Here is a 25,741-nt window from a genome sequence, read left to right as displayed (position 1 = left end):
CTGTGAGGAGGTGATCAAGATTAATTGAGGTCATAAGGGTTAGGTGCCCTTATAAGGAGAGGAAGAGACACCAGGGCCCTCTCCACCATGAGGACACATCCAGAAGGCAGCCATCCACAAGGCAGAGTGCCACCACCAGGAACCAATAGGCTGGCATTCTGATCTTGGACTTCCTAGGCTCTAAAACCGTGAGAAATAAATGGCTGTTGCTTAAGCGCCCCCATCTACGGTATTTTGTCATGGCAGCCTGAGATGACTAATACAGCAGGTTATCTAACTTCTCCGTGTTCTCATTTCTTCATCTAGAAAATGTGGCTAATAATAGATTCTATCACAGACGTAGCTGTATTCCATGGACACAGACGAGTGTGGAGGGGCCAGTCTCTGCACATCCCACTAAAGAATGCTGATCAGGAAGATGAGTGCTAGTGACATCATTAAGGGGTGGCTTTGAATTCTCTCCATTGGCTTGGATTTATTTTTTTTAAGTCAGTCATTTGGAAACTCTGACGCTTTATTGGAACAGACTGCTGAGGACTGCTTTGCATGGGGCTCCCTTGCTCTGGCCCCTCTGCCCTCCACAAGCCCCACCTGTATGCCATTCTCCATCCTGCCATGGGGCCTGTGAACTTGCTGTGTCCTAGCCTGCAGAACACCTGGGGAACTCCTATCCAGACTTCAGACCTCACTGCCCCCCTCCAACTGCCACCAAAAACACCCTCTCCTAGCCCCATGTCACACTTCATGGCAGTGTGACATGTATAACCATCTTTTGTTAGCAGGATTACTTGATTAATATCTGTTTCCCTTAATAGACTGTGAGCTCCCCGAGGGCAGGGTGCAGGCCAGCATTGAACTGCCAGCACCTGTAACAGTGCGTGGCACCAGGGCCAAGACTAGGGAAAGACAAGCCAGGCACTAGGAGGCTTTCACTCTGAGGGTCATACGCTTGCAGGACTGGCACCTGAGAGTGAGAACCTCTTCCAATTTTGCACCCTGAGAACCTTGCTTGGCAGACTCTCCACTTTGCCCAGCACACAGCATATTCTCAGTAAATATTCACCAAATGTCCCCCTTCATATCTCACTGGCCCCTCTGATGTGTCCCACTGGTCCCATTGGGAATCTCAACTCTGAAAGAGACCTCAGCAGGAAAAACAGGGTGGGGGTTTGATTCCCTATGGAGCTCTCTTCCAGTGATCTCTGCCAGGCAGAGCAGGTAGTGAGAGATGCTGGCAGGGTAGGCACTGAAGGGTGCGGAGGTGCACTGGGGGGTAGGATGGAGCACTGGGGGGTAGGATGGAATTAGACTCATGAGACTCAGAGCCTGATTCTGACAATCAGTTGGGGAGGATAATCTGTGTGGCCATGGCACGTCACTTACATTCTCTAGGGCCTTAGTGTCTTCTTTTGCAAAATGGAAATACTGATACTTGCCAGGTGGAGGTGGTCCCCATTAGGAATAAATGAGGAGGGCACAGAGGGATGTGGGAGGGGTTTGGAGGGAGGATAGGCAATAGTAAGAGAATAAAGGACAGAGGGTAAGACAGGGAGAGAAGGAGGAGAGGAGAGGGAAAAGAGAAGATGGGGAGGGGAAGGGAGATTGAAAGAGAAGGACCGAGGCATATAAACGTTTTCCTGTCTTAAATCATTCCCAGCAAACCACCCCCTGTGGGCAAAGCATTACTTTGTATCTCAAAGTAGAGACAGCTATGGGCCATTTGCTTTTTTGTCCCACCTCTCACATCCCACCTTCACCACATGAAAGATTTGCAATGTTTTATAAAACAAACACATACTAAACAGGACAGTTAAGAAACAACCAGAGACAGTGTTAGAAGCCTCATGGAGAAAGAGGGGTATTGGTTATGCCAGGAATCTGTTGTAGAAGGGTTAGTGATCGAGTTCCTCATTCAATTCTGAGCCTCCTGGCAGCCAAAGCATAAAGGGAAATATAATGAGTTACCGAGTCCTTATTATCTGACACCTATTTGTTGACTATATGCACAAATAATTTCTTTCTACTCTTGGAGCTGGCTGCTCGGAGAACCAGGATCAAGCCTCAAAGGACTAATGTGCATTCCAACTCTCAAGTGGCCCACAGACATCTCTACTTTGACATAGACAGACTTTCTGTGCTTGTGATAAAAGCCATAGGGACAGGGAGGGAGAAGATGGGATGTGGCAGGACCAAATGAACTTCCACTGGGGAGAGAGAGAGGGAGAACATGGGCTGGTGTCCTTCACTGAGTCCATCTCAGCAGACGCTCTAAGGCCTGGCCCAGGAAAAGCCCCCGTTGCCTTTTCTGAAGAATGCTCTAGTCCTACCTGCCCAGCAAAAGGCTTGGGGGAAGGGTGGTCGGCAGGCTTCATGGAGGATTCCAAGCTGCTGGCAATGCTCCCTCTCAGCTGGCTCCTCTAAGTCTGCACATGCAGAGATTAGGCGTGTTGCAAACCCAGCAGTGAGCTGCAAACCCAAAAGAAGGGGGCAGAATGCAGCCCAGGAGCCTGCAGCTCTGTTTTCACCCTTGGCAGGGTGCCAGGATCCTGGAATGCCCAGGAGCCAGTGTAGCCAGGGGACTGGGGATCTGTGCCCACTTGGTTTCCCTAGAGGCTGGCACCATGAGAATCTAGAAGGTTTACTCTCGTACCTACCACAGCATCTCTGTTGTTCCCATCGATACCAAAAAGACATGAGGTTAGGGTGCTGGCCCAAGCCCCATGCTGACCTTGACTTGGGCTGGGAATCCCAAGCCCTGGGTCTCAGTTCTGCCTGTGCTGTCAATTTTTTAGGTGACCCTGATAAAGTTCCTGCCTTGCCCTCAGTTTCTCTTTCCTGTAAAATAAAAGGTCCAACTCATAGTCCTTAACAGTATACCATGTGGGAGGTGGGCAAGGGCTTGGAATTATTAGAGGGAGTTATTGAGTTTATATTCTCAGCAAGCATGCCTATAGAGAACATAAATACATGCCTCAAACTTATATGTATAAGACAGATTTGCAAATAAATACTTTTGTGATGAACACAAAAGATAAATGTATTTAAGAGTGTTACTGAATTCATAGAAACCTAATGTCACCATGTATTTTGTTAATCAATTGACACCAGCACAGCCACTCACAAACTGTGTAACCTTGAGAAAATGCATGAACCACGCCTACCTGCTTTCCCTATCTGTCCTGTGGGACTGCTATCAGAACCTGTCTCATAGGGCTGTTTAACACAGCATAATGCCTGTCCTATCATAAGTACCCTATAAATATTATCATTCATTTTATTAATATTTAAAAGTATAACAGACATCAGATGTGCACATGGTGGTGAAATTTCTTTTTTTTTAGATTGAGTCTCGCGCTGTCGATCAGGCTGGAGTGCAATGGCGCGATCTCGGCTCACTGCAACTTCTGCCTCCTGGGTTCAAGCGATTCTCCTGTCTCACCCTCCTGAATAACTGGGATTACAGGTACCTGCCACCACACCTGCCTAATTTTTTGTATTTTTTTTAGTAGAGACAGGGTTTCACCACGTTGGCCAGACTGGTCTCGAACTCCTGACCTCAGGTGATCTGCCCTGGGATCCATGCTGGGATTACAGGCATGAGCTACCACACTCGGCCAAAAATTTTTTGACATTAGAAGAGGGCCTTTACAAGCAGTGAATACCCCTAATAAACACTTTTTATAAATATATGCTCTGAAGATGCTTACCTCAATAGAAAAAAAAATGGATAAAAAGAAAACATGAACAAGCAATCTGCAAAGACCAACAGATGGCTAATATGCTTTAAGGAAAACCATGAAGACATTAATATTCAAATAAATATAAATTAAAACAAATAAACATCGTTTCTCCTCTAATAAATTGGCAAAGATGAAAAACCTTGATGTTATTCAGAGTTGGCAAGAGTGTAGGGGAAATTAGTACTTCATATCCCACTGGTTGGAGTGTAAATTGGTGTAACCTTTCTGGAGGGTAATTTGGCACATGTATCAAAATCCTCAAAGTGAGTAAACCCTTTGTGGGAGCAAGCCCACATCCAGGAATGTATCCTAAGGATGCATTTAAATTGCATGCAAAGATTTACCTACAAAGCTGTCTTCTGCAGTATTATTTTTAAAAGCAAAAAATAAGAAAGAATTTAAACCTCCAAAATGGGGGAAATTGCTATGCTATATCACAATGAAATATTAGCATACAATGAAATATTAGACAGCAATTAACAGTGCTGTAGAGGAACATTTATTGACATGAAAACACATGTTCAACATGTTGCTAAATGATAATGCAAGTTATTATGTGAAAGACGCCAACCTGAAAAGGCTACATACTGTATGATTCCAACTATATGACATTCTGGAAAAGGCAAAATCATGAAGGCTGTAAAAAGACCAGAGGTTGGCAGGGGTTAGGGGGAGAGAGGAACAAATAGGTGGAATATAGAGGATTTTTAGGCAGTAAAATTACTCTGTATGATACTACAATGGAAGGCACATGTCATTGTACATTTTTCAAAACCCACAGAAGGTACAACACCATGAGTGAACCCTAATGTAAACTATGGACTTTGGTTGATAACGATGTTTCAAGTGCTGGGATTACAGGCGTGAGCCACGGCGCCGACTGATAACGATGTTTCAATGGAGGTTGATCAATTGTAACAAATGTTCCACTTTGGTGTGGGATGTTAATAACCCGGGAAGCTGGATGTGTGTGGGGGCAGGGTGTATGGGGAACTCTAGTTTCTGCTCAGTTTTGCTGTGAACCTAAAACTGCTCTAAAAAACAAGGATTTTGTTAATGAAAGCCTATGAAAAGATAGATACAAAATAATTCCATTAAAACACTTTTAATTTCCCACACTACACAGGTGTACAAAATAATTCCACTTAAAGTCTATACATAATGATGCAGATCTGTACACATGGGTCTGGGAGGATATATTTTAAGGTATCACTAGTGGTTAGTTCAGGAGGAGGGTTGTGTATTTCTGTTTTCTTCTTTTTGCTTCTGAAAAATAGTCACTTAAATATTCTTTAGAGGACCTCTTCATAATCATTTAGTTTAGAAATTGCTAAAGAAGATAATTCCAATGACCTTTACCCACTTGTCATTAGATGCTGAGATCCTGCCAATTGGTTAGGAGAAAGGAGGAATCCAGATTAGAGACTGAGTGTCAGGCACACAAGTGGCGCTTGATGCATATTTGAGGAACGAATGAATCAATGACTCAATGAATCAATCATTCAGTAAGGACCCCCATATCTCTACCTGAAGCATACCTGTTTTTATTTTTGTTTAGGATTCCCATTTTGGAAGACCATGTCTACTAAAAAGACTGCACGCATTAGGTAATAATTAATTCATCTTCCTAGTTCTTCGTATACGCACAGGGTACATGATAAGCAGAGTTAACACACTGGTTAGCGGCCGTCATCCTAAGCAAAAGCAAAGAAATTTGACATGTTTGTTCACTTGTCCTGCCTGATCATAGGATACTGTATAACATTCACTAAATTCAGTGGATGGAATACTATGCAGAAATGAGAATAGACAAACTACTTCTACATGTTATAATCTGGATGAGTGATAATGCCAAGAAAGGAGACCCCCAAAGAGTACAGACTCGTACTGTATGATTCAATTTAAACAGAGTTACCAAAAAACCCAATCAGCCACAACTATGGTGTTAGAGGTGAAGTTTGTGGTTATTCTTGGGAATAACTGGAAAAAGGCAGGAAAGGGAGTTCTAAGATGCTGGCCATGTTCTATTTCTTCGTCTGGGTGCTCATCCCATGAGTATAATAAGTTTGTGGAAATGGAAATATACTTGGCCAGCTTTTACAATATGTGCACTTTTCTGAATGTATATATGTTAATAAACATAAAGGAAAACCATCTGCTGGAGCCCCCTAAGGGCAAGGAACTCCTATATGGGGACCTCTAACCCTGTCCAGTCCCTGATTTTGCAGCAGCAGGAACTGGGGTCCAGCCAGTGGAGGCTCCTACTGGGGTCACGGAAAAGGAGGTTTTGAGCTTTTACCCACAGGGCAGTTGCCACTAAGCATCACGGGTATAGCTGGCCAGGGCTGGTGGAACACATTCCCCCAAGGCGGTCCCTCCTGCAGAACTTTTTTTTTTTTTTTGACGCAGTGTTTCTCTCTTGTTGCCCAGGATGGAGTGCAGTGGCGTGATCTCGGCTCACTGCAACCTCCGCCTCCCGGGTTCAAGCGATTCTCCTGCTTCAGCCTCCCGAGTAGCTGGGATTACAGCCATGCGCCACCACGCCCGGCTAATTTTTGGATTTTTAGTAGAGACAGGGTTTCATCATGTTGGCCAGGTTGGTCTTGAACTCCTGACCTCAGGTGATTCACCTGCCTCGGCCTCCTAAAGTGCTGGGGTTACAGGCGTGAGCTACTGCGCCCAGCCAGAACTTTTTTATGTGTTTGCTTCTCACAGTGGATACTGCTGGTGGCTCCTATGGTATCCGTTACCTCGTTACTCCCCACTGGAAGTTGGACTTTGTTCAGGTGCCACACCTCCCTTACAGGACCTACTGAGTGAGATTCAGAGACGCCCAGCCTTTGCCCAGCACCAGGGCTGGGCTCAGGTTCATCTAAGCCAATTTTAGCAATGCCACCTCCCTCCTCAATGACTGGATCAGGAACCTGGCCTTTAATCGGCACATGACATTTCCCTCCAAGATCAGACATTTGACTTATTTTGGCCAAATCAAAGGGAAGGGAAGGGCTTTTATTTCATGACTTGAAGGAGGAGGCACACAGCCATTGTTACAAATGGGAGCCATGTCCCGCAGAGGACCCCAGCAGGAAGCATCTTCAGCACGAAGCGAGGTCCTCAGAGCAGGGGGACAGGGTGGTACGACAAGAAATACACATTCATTTGCACCCTGGTATCTGAGGGGAATTGGTTCCAGGACCCTCTCTGATACCAAAGTCCAAGGATGCTCAAGTCCTGGATATAAAATAGCATAGTATATGCACATAACCTTTGGATATCCTCCCATATACTTTAAATCATCTCTAGATTACTTATAATGCCTTATACAATGTTAATGCTATGTAAATCACTGCTATACTGTATCATTTAGGGAATAATGACAAGGAGAAAGTCTGTTGAGCCATGGCTGGTTGAATCCACGGATGCCCATGGATAGGAGGGGTTGACTATATTTGATCTTTGTCCCTGGTGCCTGGCTAATAAAACACAGCTCCTAAAACCCTTGGAATTTCCTGGGTTATAGGAGTGTCTCTGGTGCTTCAAAAGGAGCCCCACCGGATCATACCTGAGTTTATGCTAATGAGATGGGTGGGACCCCCCCCAGATAGCTTCAGGATGAGGCTGAGTCACCAAAAAGAACACGTGATTGGAAGGTTGGAACTTTCAGTCCCACCCACTGGCCTCTGGCAAGGAGAAAAGGGGCTGGAGATGAAGCTCTGTGAAGACTCTTGAAGATTTAGAAAACTTCTGGATTAGTGAACACAGCAAGGTGCTGGAAGGGTGGAGGTCCAGAGAGAACATGGAAGCTCCAGGTCCCTTCCCCTACACCTTGCCCCTCGCAGCTCTTCCATCTGGCCGTTCCTGAGTTGTAGCCTTTATATAAACCAGTAATAGTAAGTAAAGCACTTTCCTGAGCTTTGTGAGTTATTCAAGTAAATTATCACACCTGAGGAAGGGGTTTGTAGGAGCCCTGGATTTATGTTGGTCAGAGGTACAAGTCCCCTGGGACTTATCACCAGTGTCTGAATTGAGGGCAGTCTTGTGTAACTGAGCTCTTATCTTGTGGGGTTTGCACCAGCTCTAGACAGTTAGTTGCAGAATTGAATTGAATTGAATTGTTGGACCCCCAGTTGGGTTGGAGAATCCAAGAAGGAGCTGGTGTTGGGAACCATCTCAGAGACAGAAACTGTAACTGACATGGTTGAGGTGCTGAACCAACAGGTCCTGAAATCCACGCTACCTCTGCACTTCCTCTTACACTGCTTTATTACCCGGGCCTGTCTGCAACAGGGTTTCTGTCACCTGCAGCCATGAGCCATCCTCAATGGGACACTGCCCTATCAAAGGGGCAGATCCCATCTATCCCCAGGCCCATTCCAGCTGGGCCCAGCACTCTGCTTGTGCCTCTGTAAAGCATCCGCCTTGATGGTGCCTCAGCCTACAAAGGGGCAAACAGGGTGGGGCCACACCATCTCACCACCAGCCACCCCTCTCCCTTAAGCCCAAGATCTGCACTGAAGTGACATCCTGGGCATTCTCTCCAAAGCATTGACGGTGGGAGTGTAAACTAGTAGCGCCAGGGAGAGCAATTTGGCACTGGGGAACTTTAAAAAATCCACATAACCGGCTGGGCGCGGTGGCTCACGCCTGTAATCCCAGCACTTTGGGAGGCTGAGGTGGGTGAATCACCTGAGGTCAGGAGTTCAAGACCAGCCTGGCTAACATGGCAAAACCCTGTCTCTACTAAAAATACAGCAATTAGCTGGGCATGGTGGTGGGTGCCTGTAATTCCAGCTACTCAGGAGCTTGAGGCATGAGAATTGCTTGAACCCAGGAGGTGGAGGTTGCAGTGAGCCTAGATTGCACCATTGCACTTGAGCCTGGGTGACAGAGCAAGACTCCATCTCAAAAAAAAAAAAAAAAAAAAAAAAAAAAAAAAAAAGCCCATAACCTTCAATCCTACAACAACTTCTAGGAATTTCTCCAAGACATCTGTGCAACAGTATTCCTTGCAGCACTGTCTGGGATAGCAAAAGACTGGAAACAACTAATGTACCCATGGAGGGGGATGGGATGGTTGGTTAAATACCACACAGCACAGCCACACAACAGAGAGTGAGCAGTTTCAAAGAAGGAAGCCATGGAAGAAACCTAACCCCCTCCTCCATGGCTGCCACCCTGCTCTAAGCCACTACTCCCTCTTCCTGGAATGGCTTCAGAGACAGCCTGACTCGTGTCCCTCCTTCCACTCTACCCCTACTGTCCATTCCCCACCCACAGTCAGGGTGTACCTGTTATAACATAAGGCAGGTCAAGTGCCCCCTGCCCTCCACTCAAAACCCCCATGGTGCCCCATCTCATGCAATGCAAACACCAAAGCTTTTCAGCAGTGTGCTGGCCTGACACAGCCTGTTCCACTCCCTCTGAGATTTCCTCCCTTCCCACTCCCCACACCCCATCACAGCCACAGGGGCTGCCCTGCTCTGCCTCCAACATGAGCCTTAGCACTGGCTGTTCCCTCTGCCTGGGATGCTCTTCTGCCTTATACCTATGTAGCTTGCTCCCCTACTCCCCTAGGCACTCACTCAACGTTACTTTCTCTGGCTTCCCTATATGATACTGCAACTCCCTGATGCTTAGTACCACTCCTTCTTTGCTGGACTTTTTTTTTTTTTTTTTTTTTTTGAGACAGTCATCTTGTTCTGTCACCCAGGCTGGAGTGCAGTGGCATGATCTCAGCTCACTGCAACCTCTGCCTCCTGGGTTCAAGTGATTCTCCTGCCTCAGCCTTCCTAGTAGCTGGGATTACAGGTGCCTATCACCACGCCTGGCTAATTTTTGTATTTTTAGTAGAGACGGAGTTTTGCCATGCTGGCCAGGTTAGTCTCAAACTCCTGATCTCAGGTGATTTGCCCACCTCAGCCTCCCAAAGTGCTGGGATTATAGGCATGAGCCACCCCGCCTGACCCCTTGCTTTATTTTTCTCCAGAGTGCGTGTCACCATCAAACTTAAGCAGCACTTCTGTCTGCCTCCCCAGATAGAATGTCAACTCCAGGAAGGCAGAGGTATTTCTCTGTGTTGTTCACTGCTGTATCCCCTGCAACTAGAACAGTGCCTGGTGCAAGATAGGCACGTGATAAACATTTGTCGAATGGATTATCATTTGTTGGTAAAACAAAACCAAAGTTAGGAAGAGAACACATCATCGGAGAGGCAGCAGAAAATGGTGGTTAAGAGCATGGACTCTGGTGCTGGGCTGCCTGGATTCAACTTTCAGCTGCATTATTTACCATCTGTGTGACACTGGGGGAGTTCCTTAACTTCTCTGGGCCTGGGGATATCAAAACCCATTTATGCCTAGTGTTCCACTATTGGAAAGCTAAGCACGTGGGAGTCATTTACATCCTACTGCTCACGGTCATCGCCAAGGTCTGATTGCAAAAATTCAAAAACTTGCAACCTCAGGCATAAATGGGTTAATAGCACCTACTTGGTAAGGTTCTTATGAGAAATCAATGAATTAACATGTGTAATACACTTGGAACAGTATCTGGCACAAAGCCAGTAAGCTATATGTGTGTTATATAAAACAAACGAGCCCCAGGTGCATAAAGTGTTAAAGGACACACACATTTAGACGCGCTCATATATTCTCAGACAGCTCTAGGCTGTGACATTTGATGCTCCTAGACTGAGGGATAGAGGAGGAGAGGTACTTCCTGCTTACGGAATTTTATACCAGATGCATGCATTTCTGATTTTAAAAATACACCAGTGATGCCTAGGGGCTATTAATTGTTGAGGTTGGGTGATAGGTATGTGGAAGTTTATTATACTTTTCTATCTACTTTTTTTTGCACAATAAAAAGTAACAAATACTTATCAGTATTACTAGAATTAAAATACAAGTCCCACGTTGCCTCTCCCCCACCCCCACCCCAAGCATGTCAGTGATTCGGGGTGAGGCAGGCAGAGGGGGCTCCTCCCAACCACTGCTGTACCTGTGGAAGAGGGCCCTGAAGTCCTAACAGTTCCCTGAGGCCAACCTGGCTCCACAGCTCCAAGCACCCAATCAGCCACAGCCAAATAAGAATTGGGGAGAAGGGGGTGTGGCCTGTGGAGGGCCAGGGTCAGGCTGCCAGGAGTGCAGTCTCTGGGCTGAAGCCACACTTTCAGATGGCGAAGTGGCGGCTGGGAAGATCACGACTGAAAGAGGCCTGGATGTGTAGATTCCTCTAAGGAGAATCAGAGCTGTCCTGCATTGACCACCTGCCAGGTGCTGGAGACCCAGTGTGTCCTCGTCTAGTCAGCTCCTTACCCCCGTGATGTAGTGAGGGAGCCAGGGAGTGTAAGTGATCTCCCCGCACACCACACCTGCGGCTCTTGGCTCTTAGTGGTCAGGGCTGGGATTCCAACCTGGGTAGAGCTGAAAGGATGCCCGGAGATGCCCTGACCCAAGTCCCACCTTTCTAGACAAGGAAAGTGAGACCCAGAGGGGAGGAAACCTCAAGGCCCCCGGAGGAGGCAGAGGGAGACAGGAACCCACTGCCACAGCCACTCGGTGCAGGCAGCCCCTACCCTTCTCCTGGACATTGTGCAAGGTCCTCATACCTACACTCCTCCCAATTCGTGGAGTTGGGGGTCTCTATTTGGGGATGTAGGACCTGAGGAAACACCATGAGGTTCTTTTTCAGTGTTTTGGTTACAAGGAAAGGGGTCCCCCTCTCTGGACCTTAGGACCCAGAAGAGAAGGCTTGTAGATGGAGGGGCTGCAGGGGCATAAGGAGTCCAGGGAACCTGACCACAGCCCACAGCCCCTGCCCCCATCAACCTTTACTTCTCCCCCATCCCCTTCTCCTCCTTCCCTCACTGTTCCATCCGGCCCTGCTGTTCTCACCGGCTGTGTATTTGCCCAATCTTGCCCAGAATCTCAGAATTAAAGACACCTCAACAGTCATCTAAATCCTTGCTTCTCAAGGTATGGTCTGTGGACTGGCAGCCTCGGCATCTCCTGAAACTTGTCTGAAATGCAGAATCCTCAGTTCTGCACCGCAGTCCTCCTGAATCAGTTGGCCTAAGGTGATTTGCCCAGGTGATCTGTACGCACATTGAAGTTGGAGATGCACTAGTCTAAATCAGAAGATGCTTGAAACCACAGTATACATCATCCCGAAGCATGCATGAGTACCTCCAGCAACAGGGAACTCACTATCAGGCAGCCAGCTCACCATTCCAATGGACAAGTATGGCGTGTGTGTGTGTGTGTGTGTGTTTGTGTGTGTGTGTGGTGTGAAATGAGAGAGGCAGTCCTCCTTGGGTCCTAAGCATCCCTAAACATCCTCGCTGAGTATATCCACCTGGAAGGCCTCACTATCCTCTGACTCTGAGTCATTTCTGCTGCTAGTGATATAGGTAATTAAGTTGGTCAAAGAGACATTGGTGTGAACACTGTGCAACTGCTCACTCCCTGGAGAAGGGAAACTTACTTGTTTATGGCTGCTACAAATGCTGCTGAGCCCTCAGCCCTGAGCTCTTCTGGTGCAACACAGCTCACTGTGTGAACAGTTACCATCTGGGCCAACCTATGGGAACTGGGAGTAGGGGAATCCCTACTGATGATCCTGATGTTTGCTGTGAGTAATAAACTGTCTTGCTGATCCATTGACTCTTGGCCACTTTTAGCACCTACACTATGTGACCTAGAGTTCTTCCGTGATTGTGATAGTGTGTATGTGTGTGTGTGTGGGTATGTGTGCACATGTGTGTGTATGTGTGCACGTGTGTGTCATTAGTGGTCATTACTGAGAATTAAGAATCTTCTCATGTATTCATGGAAAGGCTCATACATGTAAGCTCCAATAAGACCTTGACTTAAAAGAATTCAAAGGGAATCTGACCTTTCTTGAGCATCTACTTTGTGCCAGGCTTTGTGCAAGTGAATTCCATTTTTGTATGATCTCACTTAATCCTCTCCATAACCCTGCAGGGTGAATTATACCCCCGTCCTACATTTGATGAACTTGAAGCTGAGTGCAGCTCAGTCTCACAAGAGTAACAAACAATATGAATGAGCTGGGCTGAGCAATAAAGAAGTAAACAAAGAATGAGATGATTTCAGAGAATAATATCTGTGAATTCAAAGTGATGTGATCACTACTGATTATAATTACTGTATGTCAAGTTTGCCAAAACAAACAGGCATACTTGGGCTTCTCTGGCTGATCCGGCAAGTGGAGGAGGAGGCACTGTGGAGCCGTGACACTCGACCAGGAAGGTAGGTGCAGCTCAGAAGGCGGAAGTCCTCCAGGAAGGAGGTGGAAGGGGCACGGATGTGGCTGATGCCCAGCTCTGTGTCGGGTGTTTTACATACTCTGTGAAGCGTATCTGTTCACTAACTCTTCTGTGTTCACATCCTACCAAGTGCCAGGCACTGTCCTAGGTGCCAGGAACCATGCGTGAACAAGGTCGCCACCCTCATGGGGCTTGCAGCCCAGTTAGAATATTTATGCATTTGCCTCCTGGCATCCAGGCCCCCTGGTGTCCCTGGGGAGCCCCCATCTCCAATGCTCCACTCCATGGGTAAGAGTGCCACTGAGGACTGATCGACCAGTGCTCGTATCTGCAGGCCAGCCACAGTGATTGGTGCAAGAGAGGATACAGACAGGGTCTAGCCAATTTGTGAGCTACAATTCTGGGGCTCTGGGGGACTCTGCTGGAAAGAGAAGGGCCCTTTCATTACAGGGATTGCTGAAAGGACAGAAGGGCAAATCTGCTGTGTGCAGGGGCACAGCCAACCACTGTGCCGCCTCATACAACAGCCTGCCTGTGAATGGAGCCATACCTAAGAAAGCAGAGCAGGATGGACAGAACAAGTCCTGATGACAGTGTAAGCCCCTGGATCCAACTGTACCTGAAGCTCTCAAGATACTCCTAGAGCTTCTGCTGAGCCCGTAAATTCCATTTTTTGACTACTCTTGTTTGACTTGAGTTTCAGTCAGTTTGTATTTAGTCCTGTCCACAACCTAGTAAGCACAGTTTTACTTTGTTTTTTAGATAGGAATGGAGGCTCAGAGAGGTTAAGTGGCTTGAACAAGGCTGCACAGCAGCTGTCTGGAGTCTATACAATGCAAAGCCCACACTCTTTTCTCTACTCCCAGGTGGCAGTGTAGCATGGCGGGGAGACAGGCTGCAATGGGAGGGGGTCTTCCACGGCAGGGAGTGAAGGGCCCATTAACTAGAAGGAAAGCCTGCTCCCTCCTAGACAGGCCTGCAGAGAGGCAACGGCAGAAAGGAAGCACAGGCTGCAAACTGGTGACTGTTCTTTTTTTCCATTTTTATTTTTGCCAACTTCGAAGAAACAGAAGATTCCATGTAAAAACGTGGATGTTCAGCTTTTCTGGGAAATCCAAAGGGCTGGCAACACCACACAGGCAGTCCCACATGGCAACGATTCACTGGAGCTGGGTGGTGGCCCTGCTCAGATGGGCAAGGGCAAGGCACTCACTCTCCAGGTCTCCACTCAGCCTGTGTCATTCACATGTGCCCCCCACCTAGGCTGGGCATCTGAGTGTGCAGCCCGCGTGGCAGAGACCACAGTGCTGTGCAGACGCCACCCCCTGAGAACCCAGCCTCAGAGGAGATGAGGGTGCTGGGCTGGGGACTCACCAGCCTCCCAGCCCCTCCCATTCTGGCTGCTTCCAAATCCCCAGCACCCAGAACGATTCCTGGCACCGGCAGGACTCAATACATATTTGGTGAATGGATGAAGACAATGGGAGGGTGTCAGTTGGAGATTTCCAGGAGTACCCCATTAGCAGCCCTGTAAATCCACTCCCAAGGGGCATGGGAGAGGCGAGGAGGGCAGGAACAAGGGCAGCCCCGCAGTCCACTGGCAAGAGGCAGCTTGGTGAAGAAGCTGGGAACATGGGCTGTGGAGCAGGACTCCCTGGATGAGAATCCCAGCTCTATGACTTACTAACTATGCCATCTGGAGAAGTTATTTCACCTTCTGTGCCTTTAGTTACCCCCGCCCCCCGCCACATAAAATGGGGATGAGAATGAAATCAGGTTGTTGTGAGTGAAGTTATAAGCAGCCGGTAAATAACTGTCACTCCAACCTCATCCACGGAGGCATAGACCTTGGATAAGTCCCTTTCCCTCTCTGAGCCTCAGTTTACCCATCTGCACAATGAGGCCATTGGGATTTTCTTTTAGGATCTGCTGGCTCTGGCATTCTGTGAAACTCAGGGTCATGCAACTCCAGAAGCTGGGCCCCCAAGAAGCATCCAAGCAGGTCTCGGGGTCTCTCTGCCAAGCTGTTCCCACCACCGAGGTCAAAACAGACCCGAAGGACCATCATGGTGAAACCACTGATTCGAAATCCCTTTAGATTTAGCCCAAGTTCCAGCCTCAGGATCTGCTGTGGCTCATTTACCCCAAATCATGATAACCCAAAGGCACAGGGACATGGCTGGAAGGAGCCAGCCCTGGTGGCTGTCCTGAGGAGCGCCCTCCGAAGAACCTGCAAGAGGGGCTCACCACAGCCCTCATGGTGGCTGGCGCCCTGGCAGCCAGCTGGCAGAGCCGTTTCCATTTCTCTCGCACGCCCCCAGATGGGAAATGATTCACGAAAATCAAGAAGGTAAAATTAGCCCAAAGGCTGCCGAGTAATTTATGCAGCCAACAGCCCCAGGAGGGAGGGGAGGCCCGCACTGCCGGCTCAGGCTGGCCTCCCAGGGGCTGGCAGAGCGCAGCCTGGCCATCTGGAGCCTCTGTCTCCAGGGTCTTCTATTTCTGGACTCAGCTTCCCAGGCTGTTGGCAAGGCTTCTGGCGCTTTCCCTGACCTTACCCTGCCCACTCACCAGACCTAAAGGATGCTGGATACACTCCACTGGGGACCCGCGGGGTGCTGGGGAGTCACACACATCCACCTGTTCTATCCTCACCTCAATCTCAGGAGGAGTTTCAGATCCCCCATCTTTCAGGTGCAGAAACGGAGTGAGGTTCAGAGGGGTTAAGTGGGTAGCCAAGGGTAAGTGGCAAAGCCAGGATTCAAACCTGGATCTCATGAGCTCCGTGAGCTGCGCCTTCCCTGCATGCTGGCTGCTGGCTGCCAAACCTCAGGTTCTCCACGGGGCGAGGGGAGTGGATACTGGCGAGCCCCACCACATCCTGTCATGTGCTTTTCACAGTCTCAGGACCATCCAATACCTGAACCTGACCCTCAACTCCAAGCCCAGTTGTCCCAATGGACAAGGTATTCAATATCCCAATCTCTTAAATAGGGGCTGAGGAAGTATTGGTCTGCAGCTCCTTCTTATGGGAGGGACAGAATAACAGGTATCAGCAAGCTCCATGGTCTCACTTTACAAGGTGGTGCACCAAGGCCCAGAGAGGGAAAGGGACTTACTCAAAGCCACACAGCAAACATGTGGTTGAGCCTAGGCTAGAACTGAGTCCTCCTGCAGAGATCCTGCTGTCAGAGCTATTTATGAAAAGTGCAAATCTGAGTGGAGGTGGGGGAATTCCCTACGATCAGGAGCAGCTGAGGTGGGAGTTACTTCCTGGGACCACCGGGGGGTATCAAGCACCTGCTCCCACTTTTGGGACACACAGGGGCCACCTGAGCAGCAGAGGAGGGCTCCTCAGAAGGCAGTAGGTGAGGCACACTGGAATCCTGCTTCACGCCTGCGGGACCTTGGCCAAGACTTTGGTTAAAGATGGGCTCATTACCGAAAAGAAATGAAATCGAAATGAAAAATGTGTGCATTTAAATCACCCAGTAGGCTGGGAGTGATCCATAGGAACTTGAAGGGTCAGCACGCATGCTGGCCCAGTGCCTGTCTTCAGACCCTCTGGATCCCCTGGTTTTGCCCAGAGGAAGACCAAGACCAGCCACAGGTGACACACACAGCTATCCATGGAGAGGGAGTTTGCCTCTGTCCCCTGGGGGCACACAGCTGAGCTCCACTGTGGACAGCTGGGAGCAGTACCACCCACTCCTTGGGACACAGTTCAGAGCATCCCAGTTCAGGCACCATCTCCCCAGAGTGACTGCAACTGCCAGGGCCCAAGCCCTGAGCTCAGCGCTTCCAAATATCACCACACTGGACTCTCCCCATCAGTGCTGAAGGAAAGGTGAGAAAACCGGCATGCACAGAGCCTGAGCTGCTTGCCCAAAGCTTTCCATTCATTCAGAGATTATTTATTTGACACATTTACCAAGCACCTGCCATGTGTCAGGCATGGTGCCAGGGGTGAGAAAGGCGCACTGCCACCTTAGTGACCCCCCGGCCATCGGAGGCTGTACAGCATAGTGGCTCCCACACATCCCCTGAAGCTATACTGCCAGGATTCAAATCTCAGCTTCCTCCAATATGATCTTGGGAAGTCACTTAGCTTCCCTGTGCCTCAGTTTCCTCGGCTGTATCTACCTCGTGATGCTACCCTGAAGATTAAGTGAAATGTCACAGATAGTGCCTGCCACATAAGTGCTCAGTAAATATGAGTGGTTATTGCTGAGCCAGAACCCAAAGCCTGTGTCCCTCTGACACTATGATCTTAAAACTAGACCAGGTCAGTTTCTTTGGTGTGACCCAGCAGCAGGCTCTGTGAGGGCCTACATCTAGAATTAGAAGGTGGGTTTGAGGTTTCCTTCTGCATCCACTAGCTCAGAGAGGCCCATTGGGCCTCTCTTTTTCTCCAGCCTAAAAATGGGTCCAATGATGGCTGCTCACCTGCCTCCCTGGGAGAAGCACTGGAGGCCCCAGGGCTGCTACAACCCCTGCCCACACCACAGGACAGGTGTAGAGAGCGAGTCCTCACCCCAGATGGGTAGATGGGCCTCAGCTGAAGCAGCCACCCTCTGCTGCCAGCCCCCTCTAGGTACCCAGAGGGTCCAGGGCTGGTGCTGGGGAAGGGCAGGGCCCAGGGCAAGCCATGGTGCTTCTCACCTCTTAGGAAATAGTCCCAAATCTCTGTGCTCACTGAACACGTATACCACTTCCCAGAGGGCAGGAGGCCAAGCTGTGTGGCCGGGAACCTTTTGCCAAGACTGTCACATTAGGTCGCCTCATGAAAAAGAACTGGACAGGGAACCAGATGGCCTGGCTACCATTCCCAGCCCTGCCGGTGGTGACCTATGTGGCTTTGGGAGAGTCGCATAACCTCCTGGAGCCTCAGTGTCTGCATCTGTGAAATGACCTTGGCCAGGTTGCCTGTTTTTCCAGCGTGGCTGCAAGGAGCTGCTTAGGCAGCAGCATCAGTGTGGTCTGGAGCCTGAAAGGGGGCTGTGAGGAAAACAGCAAACAGACCATGCTTTCCAGCACTAAATAAATCATCAGCTGCACCGATTTGCCCCCGGGGCTGCGAGGCAAACCCTGACCTGGACCAGCCAGTGTGGCCCAGAGCCGTCCCGGGACTCTCAGGGGAAGGGCTGGCCCCAGACTGCTTTCTTCTCCTGCCCACCCTGCAGGCCAAGGGAGATCAAATCCGCAGCCACAACGAACCTCATTGACAGCCGGGAAACCTGCCTGAAGGATGGAGTTACGGTACCAGGCTCCTGGCCACCTGTGCCGAGCAAGGGGTCAGGGTGACCTTCTTCCCTCCCCATAGGCTCCGGTCCAGAACCTTCAGGGCCAAGCTGGGATGAAATCCGATCGCCCGCTGCATTCCCAGGCAGCAGCCTCCACCAGGATGTTAGTGGACAGCGGGACGAAGCGGTCATCAAGGCTGGAGCCATGCAGGCTGCCCTCTGGGAGCACAAGCCCCTGCCCATGGAGGTGGGATCCAGGGCTCATCCAGAGAAGACACCCTGGGAGAGTAACATTACTGGGCATTTACTGTGTGTCTGCATGGCACATGGTAAACACTTCACATGTGTTAGCTCACTCGGTCCTCAGCAGTGCCGGGATGTAGGTGCTGCTGTTATCTCTATTGGATAGAGGATAGAACTAAGGCACAGAGAGGTTATGTGGCATTCCCAGAGTACCCAGTTGGTAAGGGGCTGAGCCAGGATTTGAACTGAGGCATTATGACTCCAGAGCTCACTTCCTACAACAGGTGCCCAAGAGAGGGGTCACCCAAAGCCATGCCTTTGAATGAGGGCAGAAAACCCTGAATGTGAAGGAAAGAAGGCTCCAGGGGCCACAGCCACTGTTTTCAACTCTCTGAGGGCTAGCAGGGGCCAGGAGAGCTGACTTTCTCTCTGGCTCTAAAACGGAGAACCAGCAATAGTGAAGGACTCACAGGGAAACATTTGGTTCTATGCAGTCTCAACAGACAGATTTTAAACATTGTACAATAAACTTTAAAAAATGCAAAAGGTTCCCCAGACCCAGCAATAGCTGCTGTAGATATGTGCAAGGAGGCACTAGAATAAAATCAGAATTTACCCAAATGTCAGTGGTTGGGGGGATGGTTAAATGACGATCCTTTCTAAAACCTACTGTGTGGCTAGATTTCCCAGATACAATGTTAAGTGAGAAAAGCAATTTGCAGAATAATCTGTACTACATGAAACCATTTGTTTAAACACATACACACACACCCACACACTCTGCAGTGGTACGTATTCCTATAAATTATGTGTGTTGACATATAGAAAAAGATCTAGAAGGATATATACCAGAGTCATGACCATGATGGTCAACGCTCCAGAGAAACCTGGAATGTCGTGATCATCAAGAAAGACTTTAGTTTATTTGTTAATATTTGATTTTTTTTAAAGTAAAAATGTATTTGTACATTCCTTATATAATCAAAATGTAGTAAAACAAAAATTAAAAGATCCAGTGAGTTGCCTTGGGAACCATGGGCTACCAGTCCCTGGAGGCATGCCAGCAGCTCTCTTGGGGTGGAGGGAATTAGAGGAAATTTAAACACCACAAGGTATCTGAAGGGGTGAACACCCATTCTGAACCTCGGGAGCACCAGCAGGGAAGTCAGAGCAAAAGCCCTTACTCTCTCTACTCACATCAAGAGTTGCTATAAGGAAGCACGGAGCATCAGACCCTGCAGGAGGGAGAGGCTGGAGTTGTGGATCTTCAATGTGACTCAAGAAGAAATGGGCTGGGCAGTCAGAGGCGCACGGGCCAACTCTTCAGGTCTACCTTCCCCCAGCCATCTTCCCCCAGTGACTCCTGGCCCATTCTGTTTCAGCAGCCCCCAGCCCTGGCCAATTGTGACCAGCTTCAGGGATGCTTCAGAGATAAAGGCTGTGTCCCTAAGAGGACCTGACACTGGGGTCAACAGCTCAGGGAGGAAGGAGGAGAAGAAAGCGGTTATAAATGCTCACAGAGCTGACTGCCACTGACGCTGACTAGTACTAAACCCAGGCAAGCAAATAAGCCCCGACCCCAAACACACACTGAGCCTGTGAGCCCCGGCCAGACCCTGACAATATAGCAAGCAGAGGCCAACGAGGCTATTACCTCCAAGACAGCTATGTGGTCACGAGGAGAGGCAGGACATGTGGGTCTAAGTCCCTGATACCCCACAAGACCTTGACAAAGTCGCTGAACCCTGTGGGGCCTCAACTCCTTCATCCGCAAACTGGGTGAACAGTAGCTACTCCCAAGCTTGCTGCACAGATGAGACCAGGCCCACTTAGCCTCTTTGTGAACCATAGGGACTCCCACAACATGTGAGGCCCACCCACGCCTCAGACACTGGGCTCTGAGAAAAGGGGGTGGCAACAATTGAGCTCCACAAGCAGCCAGACTGCTGCCAGGCCAGGAGCCCAGGGCGGCCAGGAAGGAGGCCACTGCTGGGCCCAGGAGGCAGGAGGCAGAGGGGTTCTCCAGGAAGGAAGGGTCCAGGAAGAAACGAGAGTGAGTCTAAAAGGGCAGAGGAGACTTTCTTGGCCACTGTCCTGGGCCTGGGGCCAGGGTGCTCAGGGAGGGCAGGGGAGCCACTGGCAGGTGCCAGGGAGGAGCCTGGTTTCTAACTGAAGCCCGGGGAGCAGACCCCTGGGAGCTGGGCCAGCGAGTCCTTGCCTCACTGGTAGCCCAGGGAACTGGGACAGGGCAGGCCACGGAACTAGGAAGGGGGCTCAAGGAGAGGGAGGGCAGAGCGCAGTCCCTGGGAGAAGCCAAGACAGGCTGCGATGAGCAAAGGGGCCAGACTGTGCCCCTGGACCGGGACACGGACAACCTTGGAGGGTCTGACTGGGAGGTCTTGCTGAGAAGTGGCAGGAGCCATGCACAACAGGCTCAGGGTGTCTGTCCTTAGAGAAGGGGGGGCACCGAGAAGCAAGGAGGTCTCAGCAGGCCTGCACAGTGAAAGGATCAGCTTTGGGGAAGGGTGGAGCAAAAAGACGAAGCCTGAGTTAGGCTCAGCTGTCCCAGGGCCTGCTCCCCAGCTCCCGTCAGGGAGGCCCTCGCTCTATGGCAAGTAGTAAGTTCAGTGTGGGACCAACCAATTCGGGTAGAGCAGACAGGGTGAGGACTCTAATCCTGAGCCTCCACACATGACCAAGGCCACTGTCAAAACTAAGGCACCTCAACAACTCCTGCCTTCCTGGCCCTGAAGCCAGAGCCTGTACAGAGAAGAATGCCTGCCCAGCCCCGTTCTGCAGGACCCCAGGCAGCTGGACTCCCTGTTGAACAGCAGCCAGACAGCCCGGCCTGCTGCTGGGGCCCAGCCTGTCTGGGAGCTGCAGGGAGGGAGGCAGGGGCTGGGCCACCCTGAACTGGGGCCCCAGAGGAGGGTGGAGGTGGGGCAGGCAGGAGAGGCGCTTCCAACAGCTCCTTCCCAGGCAGGCCCCCGCTCTCCGCGGGCTTGTGGCCACATGCAGGCCCAGGCACACCTTGGTCTGTTCCCAGCAGCCCCAGGACAGGGCAGGTCAGTTACTCCAGGGAGAGGAGGCTGTGACAGAGTTGAAGACCAGCGATTCCCTGACACTGCACTGTCTGCTTTGGGCTGGGCTGGGTTGGGACTGACTTTAACTTTCCCTCACTACCTCAACCAGATGTTTGCTCCTCAGGCCACAGAGGCAGGTCTCAGCCCTGGCCCATCAGAGGATCCATGCAGGAAGCCACTTCAGCCTGCTGCTCCCGGCTCACCTCCGACACAGACCCCATGCCATCAGAGACCAGGTACCCAGGGCCTGGGCAATGGCCCAACCTCAGCTCAAACTTCAGCCCTCCCTTCTCCCGACAGCTATCCCTGAACACGGCTCTGGACTGTACCCCAAACTGCACCCAGCACCCATTTGACAGCCCACCAGTCCACGTTCCTGCAGCTCTAGTAGGACAGGCAGTGAGGACAAGAGAGTTCTGCCATGGCCAGCCCGTGACCCCAGGTGTGACCCCACCAACGAGCCCAGCCTGGAAAGGCCACGATGCTCACACCGAAGGGCTGCCTGCCCGTCAGCCAGGACCAACTCAGGGGACAAAGAGAGGCCTGTGCATCAGCAACCTACTCCGCAAGACACAATCAAAGAACAGCCTTCCGGGAGGTTGGCGGTGGAAAGGAAGCACACACCTGGATGGCCTCTTTGGTCCTCTAAGGCAGAGGTCCCCAACCCCTGGACCACGGATGGGTACTGATCCATAACCTGTTAGGAACCAGGCTGCAGAGCAGGAGGCGAGTGGCAGGCAAGCTAGCGGGCATTACCGCCTAAGCTCTGCCTCCTGTCAGATCAGAGGCAGCATTAGATTATCATAGGGCGCGAACCCTCCCGTGAACTGCGCATGTGAGGGCTCTAGGAGTGTGCTCCTTATGAGAACTGAACGAATACCTGATGATCCGAGGTGGAACAGCTGATGATCCGAAGTGGAATAGTTTCATCCCCAAACCATCCTCCCCGACCCCATCCATGGAAAAATTGTCTTCCACGAAATGGTCCCTTGTGCCCCAAAGGTTAGAGACCACTGCTCTAAGCCACCTACTCAGCCATGGTCACCTCAAGTCCACTGCCACCTGGACAGAGTTTCTATAGCGCAAAGCTAACTACTTCTCTCCCCTGCTTACAAACCACCGACAGCTCCCCAGTGCCTCCAGGGCAAACTCTCAATTCCTTCACACGGCATTCAAGGCCCTCCCGGCCTGGCCCTCACCTGCCTCTCCCCAGCTGTCTCCACTGCTTCTCTAAACACCCATGACCACTTGCCATTCCTGAGCCATGGGGTCCTCCAGTTGCTGCCTTTGCATATACTGTTCCCAGTGCCTAAAATGCCCTTCCCTCTCCCTCCGCCTGGCAAACCCCCGCTCCTCCCTCAAGGTCCAGCTCATTGTCACCTCCTCTGGGAGGCCTAACCAGATCCTCCCTCTCGACCTCCAGGGTGAAATGACTTGCTCTCCTCTGCCCCATATCCATGAGCAAGCCAGGCCCGTCCTACCTTCAATCCCAAGACCCAGGCAAGAGCTGCTCAAGAAATTTGAGGTGAAGTGACTTCTTGACTTTTTCAGTTTTCCAATCTGATGCCAACAGATGTTTTTGTGAAATAAAATTAAAAACGATGTGGCAATGTCAAGTTGCCAAACAAGTTTCTCAAGGCTTTCTCTCAAAGTCTGCATGTCTCTCACCACAGATCCATCCAGCACAGCTCAGGATGGGCAGAGGTCTGCGGACCACGGTCTCCATTGCCTAGCAGAGCCACTCCCGGTGTTCCAAGAGGAACCTGGTGCAGGGCCCATCAACAGTCAGGTGTCTATGTCTGGACCCCAGAGCACAAGGGGCCGCTCCATGAACATCTGCTGACCCAGACAATGGATGGGAAGGTCTGAAAATGCTGTAACACGGCCGGTCCTTATGCTAGGCCTCCCCATTCCTCAAGTGGCCACATAAAGGCACAGAGAGGGTGACCTGCCCGAGCCACAGTGGCCCATATGCTGTACTTTCTTTACACTGCCCATCATCTCAGGGGAAGGAACTGGAATCTGTAAGTTAGCTGTCCAAACTCCTGCCTAGCATGGATGGCTGACCTTATCTCCCACTGCAGTCCCAGCAAGCCAGTCCCATGCTGTGATAAAGAGCTCAGACTCTGGAATCAGACAGACCTAGGTTCATATCCTGACTCAGCCTTTCATAGCTGTGTGACCTTAGGTGAGTCACCTCACTTCTCTGGGCCTCAATGTTACCTCTGTAAACTGCACCTAATAACACTAGCATCATGGGACAGCTATGAGGGTTGAATGGAACATGCCCGTCCACACTCATTCGGGCTCGGCTGTCGCTGATGTTTATAAAAGGCCCAGGGTCTGGCAGCCAGACACTCTGCCCTGGATCCTCCTTTTCTGGTCGCTCTTCCCTGGAGACCCAATATCTCCTCTTTGGGGTCAAGAGAGACTGCTGGTTCCCCTGGCTGCTAAGCTTGCTGATTTCCTTTGAGGACTTCACCTCCCTGCCCTCTGCCTCCCTCAGGCTAAGGGGCTTTTCCTTCCTCCCCCTCCACCCCTCTGTGAGGCACCACTGCACCCCCTCTCCAAATGCCAACCCCCTCTGGCTGGTCTTGCTTTCTCTTGGAACACAGCCGGCCTAAAGAGGGGCACCCCTGGCCCCTGGGAAAATGCCACTCTGTTTGGGTTGGAACAGTAAAGGGCTGTGAGGTCAGGGACAAGCCCCAGCCAACCACCTCCCGGCAACCCCCAGAGCCCGCCCTCTCTGTACCTTGGGCCACGACGGTGCTGAGTCCGCCCTGGCTGGGTCCCAGTCAGCAGCTCCCACAAGACGCTCACTTCCTTCTGGGGCTGAGGGTCTGGTGGGCTCCTCCCCAGGCCCCTCGGCTGTCCTGCAGCCTCCCAAGCCTGCCATCGCCATCCCCTGGCATTGGGCAGCCAGATCCTTTCCTGGCCCTCACCCCTTTCCCTTGGGGAAATGAGAGATAGTGGGAGAAACCACTCCGGGAAAGCTGACATTGTGGGGGCGGTTCCATATTTACTTGCTCAGTGACGTCCATACCAGCCCAGCTCAGTGCCCCAGTCAAAGTGATCCTCCTGCCTGCTGGGCCCACTCTCGCCCTCAACTCTGACACAAGCCTGGGGGAAGGCGCCCACTGGCCACTACGCCCCTTTCTACCCCAAGCTCCTTCCAGCCATACTCGCCGCAGTAGCTGGACAGTCTCTCTGTTTGGGAAGCAGGGTACAGAGGCTGCAACAACACTCTCTGGTGTCCCCATTCTGCTCTGATTCCAGAAGGACTGGGGTGCAGAGGAAGGGGTGCTAGATTTAGGGTTAGAATGTTAGCTTGGTTACTTCCTAAACTGTATGAGCTCTAAGTCACTTCCCCTTTCTGAGCCTCAGTTTTCTGAGCTGTAAAATGGGGGTTTTAAGAGCCAACCTGCCTGGGCTAGTGATCGGGGATCGGGAGAAGGTGCAGTTGGGAGGAGGAGAGTCCTGGTCGCTCTTATGGATCAGATGAGGTAGGGGAGACAGGACTGGAAGGGAAAGCTCTAGAAGGCATTGAAGGCTCCAGAGGCCTGGGGTGCCTCACTTTGCAAGCAGGGACCCCCCTACCACTAGCACCAACCGCTGATCTGAGGCTGCCGCTTGGGAGCAGGATGGGCAGCAGCTATCTGCCCCCACCCCTACTCCACTTCCCCTACCCAGTATCATTTCGGTGGAGGCTCTTGGTCTGTTTGAATGTGTCTGCAACTTCTGACCTGTGAGGTTCCTGGGATGGGGAGAAGGTCTGAAACCAACACTCTATAAATCAAATCCTACTCTTATTGATTAATTATTATTTTTTGAGACAGGGTCTCACTCTGTCTCCCAGGCAGGAGTACAGTGGTGCGATCTCAGCTCACCACAGCCTCGATCTCCCAGGGTCCAGTGATCTTCCCGCCTCAGCCTCCCAAGTTGCTGGGACTACAGGCACACATCACCATGCCCAGGTAATTTTGTTCATTTTTGTAAATATAGGGCCTCACTATGTTGTCCAGGCTGGTCTCAAACCCCTGGACTCCAGCGATCCTCCCACCTCAGCCTGCCAAAGTGCTAGGATTACAGGCATGAGCCACTGTGCCCAGCCCAAATCCTATTTTTAAATCACCCAAGAAACCT

The 25,741-nt window shown here is 50.7% G+C and overlaps 1 protein-coding gene across 2 annotated transcripts in view; it reads right to left on the bottom strand.

Annotated features, from left to right (window-relative positions):
- The window catches only part of PRDM11 (PR/SET domain 11), an 88,148-nt gene that overhangs the window by 55,169 nt on the left and 7,238 nt on the right, over positions 1 to 25,741 (bottom strand). The gene's annotated exons all lie outside the window — the stretch shown is intronic.

This window comes from Nomascus leucogenys, chromosome 15, assembly GCF_006542625.1.
Source record: "Nomascus leucogenys isolate Asia chromosome 15, Asia_NLE_v1, whole genome shotgun sequence".
Taxonomy (NCBI): domain Eukaryota; kingdom Metazoa; phylum Chordata; class Mammalia; order Primates; family Hylobatidae; genus Nomascus; species Nomascus leucogenys.
This window is presented reverse-complemented; position numbering and strand designations above follow the sequence as displayed.